The sequence below is a fragment of the Felis catus genome, chromosome X (genome assembly GCF_018350175.1).
Source record: "Felis catus isolate Fca126 chromosome X, F.catus_Fca126_mat1.0, whole genome shotgun sequence".
Classification (NCBI taxonomy): Eukaryota; Metazoa; Chordata; class Mammalia; order Carnivora; family Felidae; genus Felis; species Felis catus.
Genome location: NC_058386.1, coordinates 106,467,741 through 106,474,737, shown reverse-complemented (window position 1 = coordinate 106,474,737; position 6,997 = coordinate 106,467,741).

Below are 6,997 nucleotides of genomic sequence, written 5' to 3'. Positions count from 1 at the left end.
TGTATGTGGCTTACACTGTATTTTTATTGGACAGAACTGATCTAGTGGTTTTAGTCCATTTTATAGATCATGGAACCAAGGCCCAGAGAGGGGAAGAATCTTGCTCATATAATGAGGTTGAGAAAATTTCATTATTTAGTATGAAGTACAGGGTAAGAACTATCTATGTCAGCAAAAAGACTTAGGTTCTTGAGGAAAGTGATACCTACCTCCAATCTTCACACACTTAATAGGTACCAAGGCTTCAGAAGTGGGGGATGAATTTGTAGCAACCTCAGAAACCTTGAAGGGAAAGGATAAGGAGCAGAGGAGAAGAGGGATAAAGGAGCCAAAGAGATGAAGAAAGTCTGTGATCAGTGTGTGATGTGATCTCTTGCCCAGGATTCCACCCACCAAAAACCTTCAGTAAATTCTCTCCTTTACTTAGTGGTAACTGACGAAGGGTCAAGGTTTCATGCCTTGGTCAATGCAGTGAAAGCAGAGACCATGCCCCAAGCTGCAGAAACCTGGGCAGCAGAGGAAGCCACAAGAATATAAATCTTCTGGGGTTGCTGGTGGGCTCAGTCGATAGAATATGTGACTCTTGATCTCAGGGTCATGAGTTCAAGCCCCATGTTCAGTGTGGAGCCTACTTACAAAAAAAAAAAAGAATATAAATCTTTCCTATTCCTCTACTCCAAGAAATTCATGAATACCTTGGACAGGGCTCTTGGCTTGCACAAATCATGGCATGGGGTGGAGGGCAGCTCATAATAATGTTTAGATCTCAAGGGTCATGAAGGGGTCTGGTAATTCATGGATCCACTAACATGATCAGAGTTTTAGAAGTTAAGAATATGATCAGAGTGATTGTAGTTTTATTTCCCTCTTCCAAGCCTGTAAGTCAGCAATTAAACCAAAAAGAATTAAGGAATCCTCTACTACGTGCAAGACCAACCTCCACCCCCACCATGCTAGGTGCTGTGAAATATATAAAAAAGCTATGGTCACTTGAAGCTCACAGAGAAGTCATTTCAGCAAGAGGTGGACAGGCAAAGAACAGAAGTCAGAGCGTTGAGTACTTTAAAGTATATAAGGGTGCTTGGGGCTACCAAGAAAACAACTCAGCACCATTGTAGGACCCAAGTCTAGCTTCAATCTATATGGGCCTTACTCAAGGAGGTGCTGGATGTGTCCATAATCCCTGACGAGGAAGGAAAGAAAATGGGCAGCCTCTGAAGGCCCAAGGTCAGAAGGAACTGAGTCAATCATATGGAAAGAGGAGCAATGAGCTGCATTTTGGGGGAAGGAAATGTATGGCATTTGGCTCTAAGTTCTGGATTTATTTGGCTCTACTATGGACAGAGAATCCCAGGATCAGAGTGGGCATAGAGCAGCCGAGATCCAGTCCAATGTGCCTCATGGCTACTGTCAGGGGACAACATGATGGAGGCAGCTTGGTGCATCCCTTCACTCTGTTCCATTGACTGTGCCCCAGCCTTGCAAATGCTCACAAGGAAGTCCTGACCAGGGAGTAGAGATGGATCCACATGAGCCAGCTGCACTGTCTCAGTCCGGGTGGGGGTGCCTATGGATCCAGATGGCAGGCTGGCCTAGGGGCCAGTTATACACATGACTTGCTGATGATGGGTCCCTCACCTTCCCCTGGGGAAGCCAGCCTTGGTTGAAAAGAGTTGCATTGTCCCTGGATCCTTCTCAGCTCCATTCAATCATTCACCAAGCATCTATGGAGCACCTATTGAGTGTAAGATCCTGTGGAAGTTACAGAATGGGTCCCAGCCCTCAGGTAGCTGATACCTGTGCTTACATTGTTCCAACACCAAGTAGTTAGGTTCCCAGGACAGATCCGGCTAAAGGGCTATGGGAAATTAGAGGAGAGAGAGAGCATCTCCATCTGGAAGGTCAGGAAGATTTCATGGAGGAGATGGCATTTGAACTGAACTTTGAAAGGGAGTATGATTTAGAGATCAATTCCTAACACTTTATACAGTGCTACCTATGTACCAGACACTCTTCCAAGTACACTAAAAATAGTAACTCATTTAGGGCTAACCACAATCCTATGAAGTAAGTGCTATCACCACCCTTATTTAACATTGCAGAAATGGAGGCACAGAGAGATTAAATGACATGCCCAAGGCCACAAAGTAAGTGATGGAACCCAGAATCAAACTTAGAGTCATGCTCATAACCACTGCCTCTCGGATGGGCAGAGGCACAGAATGGTGGGGGCCCAGTGGTCCAAGGAACAGAATGAGCAGAGAGTCAGGGATGTAAGAAAACACAATCTCCTCATGGAAAGCAGAGATGAGTCTGTTATGGCTAGAGCGTTTGGTGTATGAAGGGGAGTAGTCCAAGATGAAGTAGAAAATGAAGGTGCTTTCAAGATAAGTCTTCAAGCACTTGAGTGGAATGGGTCTTGGGGAGTTTTGAGGGGTTCAGTGGAAGCACTCATCTCAGGCCTGACTCAAGAAAGGAGGCATGCTCCCTCTGAGTCCAGGCACAGCTGAGACAGTGTTGCCCATTTCCAGGAGGCCTTGAGGACCCCCACTGCCAGCCTCTAAGCTCTGAGGTGGGTGTTCATTCAGGGAAAGAATGGAAAATCCATCATGTTCAAGACAGGAAATACCACAGTGAAGGCCCCTTGAGCCACATCACTACATTGAGAGCCATTGCCCGTGAGAGGCAGGTCCCATTCCTGTTTTGTTTGTTTGGGGACTGAATGTTGTTATTCCCTGCTCTGCCTGTGTTTATGTCAGGGAACGTTTGCTATCAAAAAACAAAGCCCAGGCAGCAGCCCTACCAGTGCAACAACCAGAGACCCCTTCACTCTGGCATTTCCGGGCTGGCTTCCACCTGATGGATTTCTCAATTGAACAACATCAAAGATCTCCTCTTTTGGCTTCCCTCTCATCTTAAAGGGACTGGTGCTGAGGGGAAGTCATTTGACTCTGGAAGAAAAGCAACTTCTAGACTTGGCATCCTTGCCTGTCTCCAGCCCAGGTGAAAAGTGAAACAGGCTTATTCCCCAACTCCCAGCAGGCAGGAACAGAGAACCCAAGACCTAGGCCTTTGTGCCTCCTCCCCGTGGGGACACAGCCACAGGAGTCTACAGGGCAAAGGCCTGGGAGAACAGCCCTAAGGAAGCAGATCTTACTCGTCAGATTTCAGAAGAACAGAAAGCAGGAGAGGGGCACTTGGGTGGCTCAGGCAATTGAGCAAGTGGCTCTTCATCTTGACTCAGGTCATGATCTCACCATTCGTGAGATCAAGCCCCGCATCAGGCTCTGCGCTGACAGTGAGGATCCTGGATGGGATTCTCTCTCTCCCTCTCTCTCATGCTTACGCACACACACTCTCTCAAAATAAATAAGTAAAATTTTTAAAAAAAGCACAAGCCTCCAATATGAGCACTGTTATTTTATGGATGAAATAACTAAGACTCGGAAGAAGGGAGGACAATGACAACCAAGGGAGAGAGACTAGGGGCACTGATGAGAAAATGAAGGCTAAAAGAGAGCAGAATGAAGTTTGCTGAGGAAGGGCTACCCCCACGCCCGCGCAACCATCTGGCCAGAGGTCCCTTGGTACCTCTCTTATGTCCCCACCTCTGGCCCCCACCTGGGTGCTCTGCCACTCTCCTGGGCCTGACCAGCATCTCTTACACTGTTGACCACCTGCTAGTCCCGGTTACCAGCCCTCAGACAGCTGATTACCTCCCACCGCACTGGCCACAATTGAGTCTGTGCCCCCCATCCCAGACCCTCCTTGCCTCAAATCCCTAGGCTTGCCTCTGCTGTGGCCCTCACTGCTCTTCCCTTCATCTTTGGTGGCATACAGTACAGGCTTCATAGTTTCACACTGGGCTATGTATGGAATGCCCCTTGGGCTTCCTCCCTCCTTCCTGCATGAGATGACACTCTGTCAGCCAGGGCAGAGAGCAAGTATTTGTCATCTCTCATCCCCTCCCTCCTCCTCTTCCGCAAAGCAGCCAACAATGAGCCATGTCAGGTGGACCAGTAAGACATACTGATATGATCCAACGAGCCTCCCCATTGACATGGGTGATCCAGTGACCACTCAGGTTAGTAGTGACTGAGGACAGGAACTGGGGAGTGGGCAAGTGGTGAAAAGAAAAGGACACAAAAGATAATAGGCAGAGTCTCTGACAAGGAGGGGAAGCCAGTTCCCAAGAAAATGGAGAAAGTGATGACACATTGCCAATGGCCAAAAAACTGAGGAGGGGAAGCAGAATGCTGGTGATCCAATTACAATCTCCACAGCACTGGCACCCCACCAGCTGTCTTATGCACAGCTGGGAAATGCATGCCCTGCTCTACTGGTGGCCTTGAACTAGCACGCAGTTGTGTCTCTAGCACTGGTGTGGGTGTAGGAGATGTGGGCATGGGTGGTGCACTAAACCAGTGACACTCTCTGGCCTGGACCCTGTGGGACCCTCAGCAGGTGCTCACACATGCACCAGAAAGGTCTCCTGCATGAGGCAGCTGGACCGGGGGCTGGGAGAGGAACAGAGTCAAGTTATCGGCCTCATTTCTGAATTCCTCCTACACACTCCTGTGCCTAGCACGGTGCCTGGCACATAGTACACGCTCAGCAACACCTTACTAATTACCAGTAATAACAGCTGCCGTGTCCAGAACACCTCCTGTGTGCAGCTGTGCCAGGCACCTTACAAAGATTATCTCATTTTATCTTGACAATCTTATGAGGAAGGTGTTGCTTTTGTAGCCCTGTTTTACAAATCAGGAAATGCCTGCTCAGAGAGGTTAAAAATGACTTGTCTGAAGTCACAGAACAAGTATATGGCTGTCTAGTATTCTGGTTCAAGTTTATCTGATGCTAGACTCAGTCAGGCTCATAACTCCACGTTATACTGTCAAATGAATGAAAGAAACCAGAATTCACAACAATGACCTCATTAGTCCTACGCTGGAAGCGAAAGACATGAATTGATGAAACGTGAGGGTCCTGAGACACATCCCCCCTTCCAAAGCACACATGCATGTGTGCACACACACACACACCCCAAGCTTAGAGAACATCTCTTTGGTGCAAATGTTATAACCCTCAGCAGGGAAGTGACTCTGCAGAGCACAGGCTGCTGAGGGTTTGGGGGATGGGGAGGGAGAGCCATCCCTGGGCTGCCTTCACACTAAAAGGACAAAGCCAAAAGGACAGACAGCAGCTGAGGTTCTCAGCAGGGTACTGATAAAACACTAGGGAAGGGGGTTGCTCCTTTGAGACTTTGGGGAGTCTCCTTGGTTGTCCACTTGCCCCCTTCAGTTGCAGGAGGAGCACGGGGTCAGGGTTATTTCAGCATAACAGCTTCTCAAGCCATGCGGTGGGGGTGTCCCTTGGTCTGAGCTGCTCATGCCAACCCCCACCCAACAACTGCTGAACACGTGAACAGACTTAAAAAGAGATCCACTTCTGAGGCATTGGCAAGCCAGGCTAACACCCACTGGTTCGCATATACAAGGGCCCTGGACTAGTCTTCAGGGAGCAGGAATGGTTCCCACATCTTTCAAGTCTTTACTCACAAGTCACTTTCTCAGTGAGGCTTACCACAGTCACCCTTTTGAGAATCGCACCCATCCCAAGCTCTCTCTATCCCCCTTCTATGTTTTCCTTTTCTCCAGTAGCATTTATCATCAAATGACTTTTTTTTTAAGTTTATACATTTATTTTGAGACAGAAAGAACGCAAACAAGGGAGGGTCAGAGAGAGAGGGAGAGAGGATTCTAAGCAGGCTCTGCACCATCAGCATGGAGCTTGATGTGGGGCTGGAGCCACGAGATCACGACCTGAGCCAAAACCAAGAGTCAGACACTTAACTGACTGAACCACCCAGGCGCCCTTCGAATGACGGTTTTTACTTATTCATTTTCTTTGCTATCCCATTATGTGGACCACAAAGGCAGGGACAGGGGAAGGGGTGGTGGTGGCTGTTTAGCTCACTGCTTGTGGCCCCAGTACCAAGAATAGAACTTGAGAAGACTTTGTTGAATGAACGAATTCTCTGATTTCAATTATTTTTGAGCACTAAACGTGATGATATTTACATTGTCATGCCTTCTTGGCCATCCCTGAGGAGAAGGCATGCCATTTGGGAACATAGTCATTAAACCGACCACTGTGAGATCTTAACTTAGAACAAAGAAAAACTCTTATAAACATGACTTCCCTGCCAAGATCAGTTACTGCAACGGTCACTTGAGGAAGGGCTTCAGTGAGACTGAGGTTCAAAGCTATTCATTCGCATACAAAATCAATGAGAAAATTCAGAAGTGCTCTGGGCACACACAGGTCTCCTACAGAATTGTTTGTTTACCACGACAATCAGCAGACAGGATCTAAACTGCAGGAGGGGTTGATGTAGCACTTCCTAAGCAACCTGGGTCAACAACAGCCACAACAGAAACAGGGGAATTTCCCGGTTAGTGACTAATAATAGCTCATTTCACACTCACTGGCTGTGTGACCTCGAGCAACTTACTTGACCTCTTTGAGCCTCAGTATCTTTGTCTGTAAAAATGGGAACAATTATGGTGCCTGTCTCATAGGGCAACTGTGAAGTTTAAGAGAGTTAATTGATGTAAGGTACAATGCATGGTACATAATAAGCACTATATAAGTGTCACTTACTGTTTGTATTACTTCTAGATGATGAGTATCTTTAGAAGAGGATCTATATCCCCCCTCCCCCAAGTCCAGAACAAAATACGTAAGCACAATATAAGTGTTAGCTGTTACTACTGCTATCAGGATGATGATGATGATGATGATGATGATAATGACGATGATGATGACAACGACGACAATGATTAGGAGTAAGGCTGGTGTAATTACTTGTTTGTGTGTCTTCCATAAGAACCGCAAGCTCCATGAAGTCAGGTAGGGACCATGACTTCCTCGAGCCCTAGAACACAGTGCCTACTAAACTTAAACACAGTAGGTGCTCAGTTGACTCTCATGT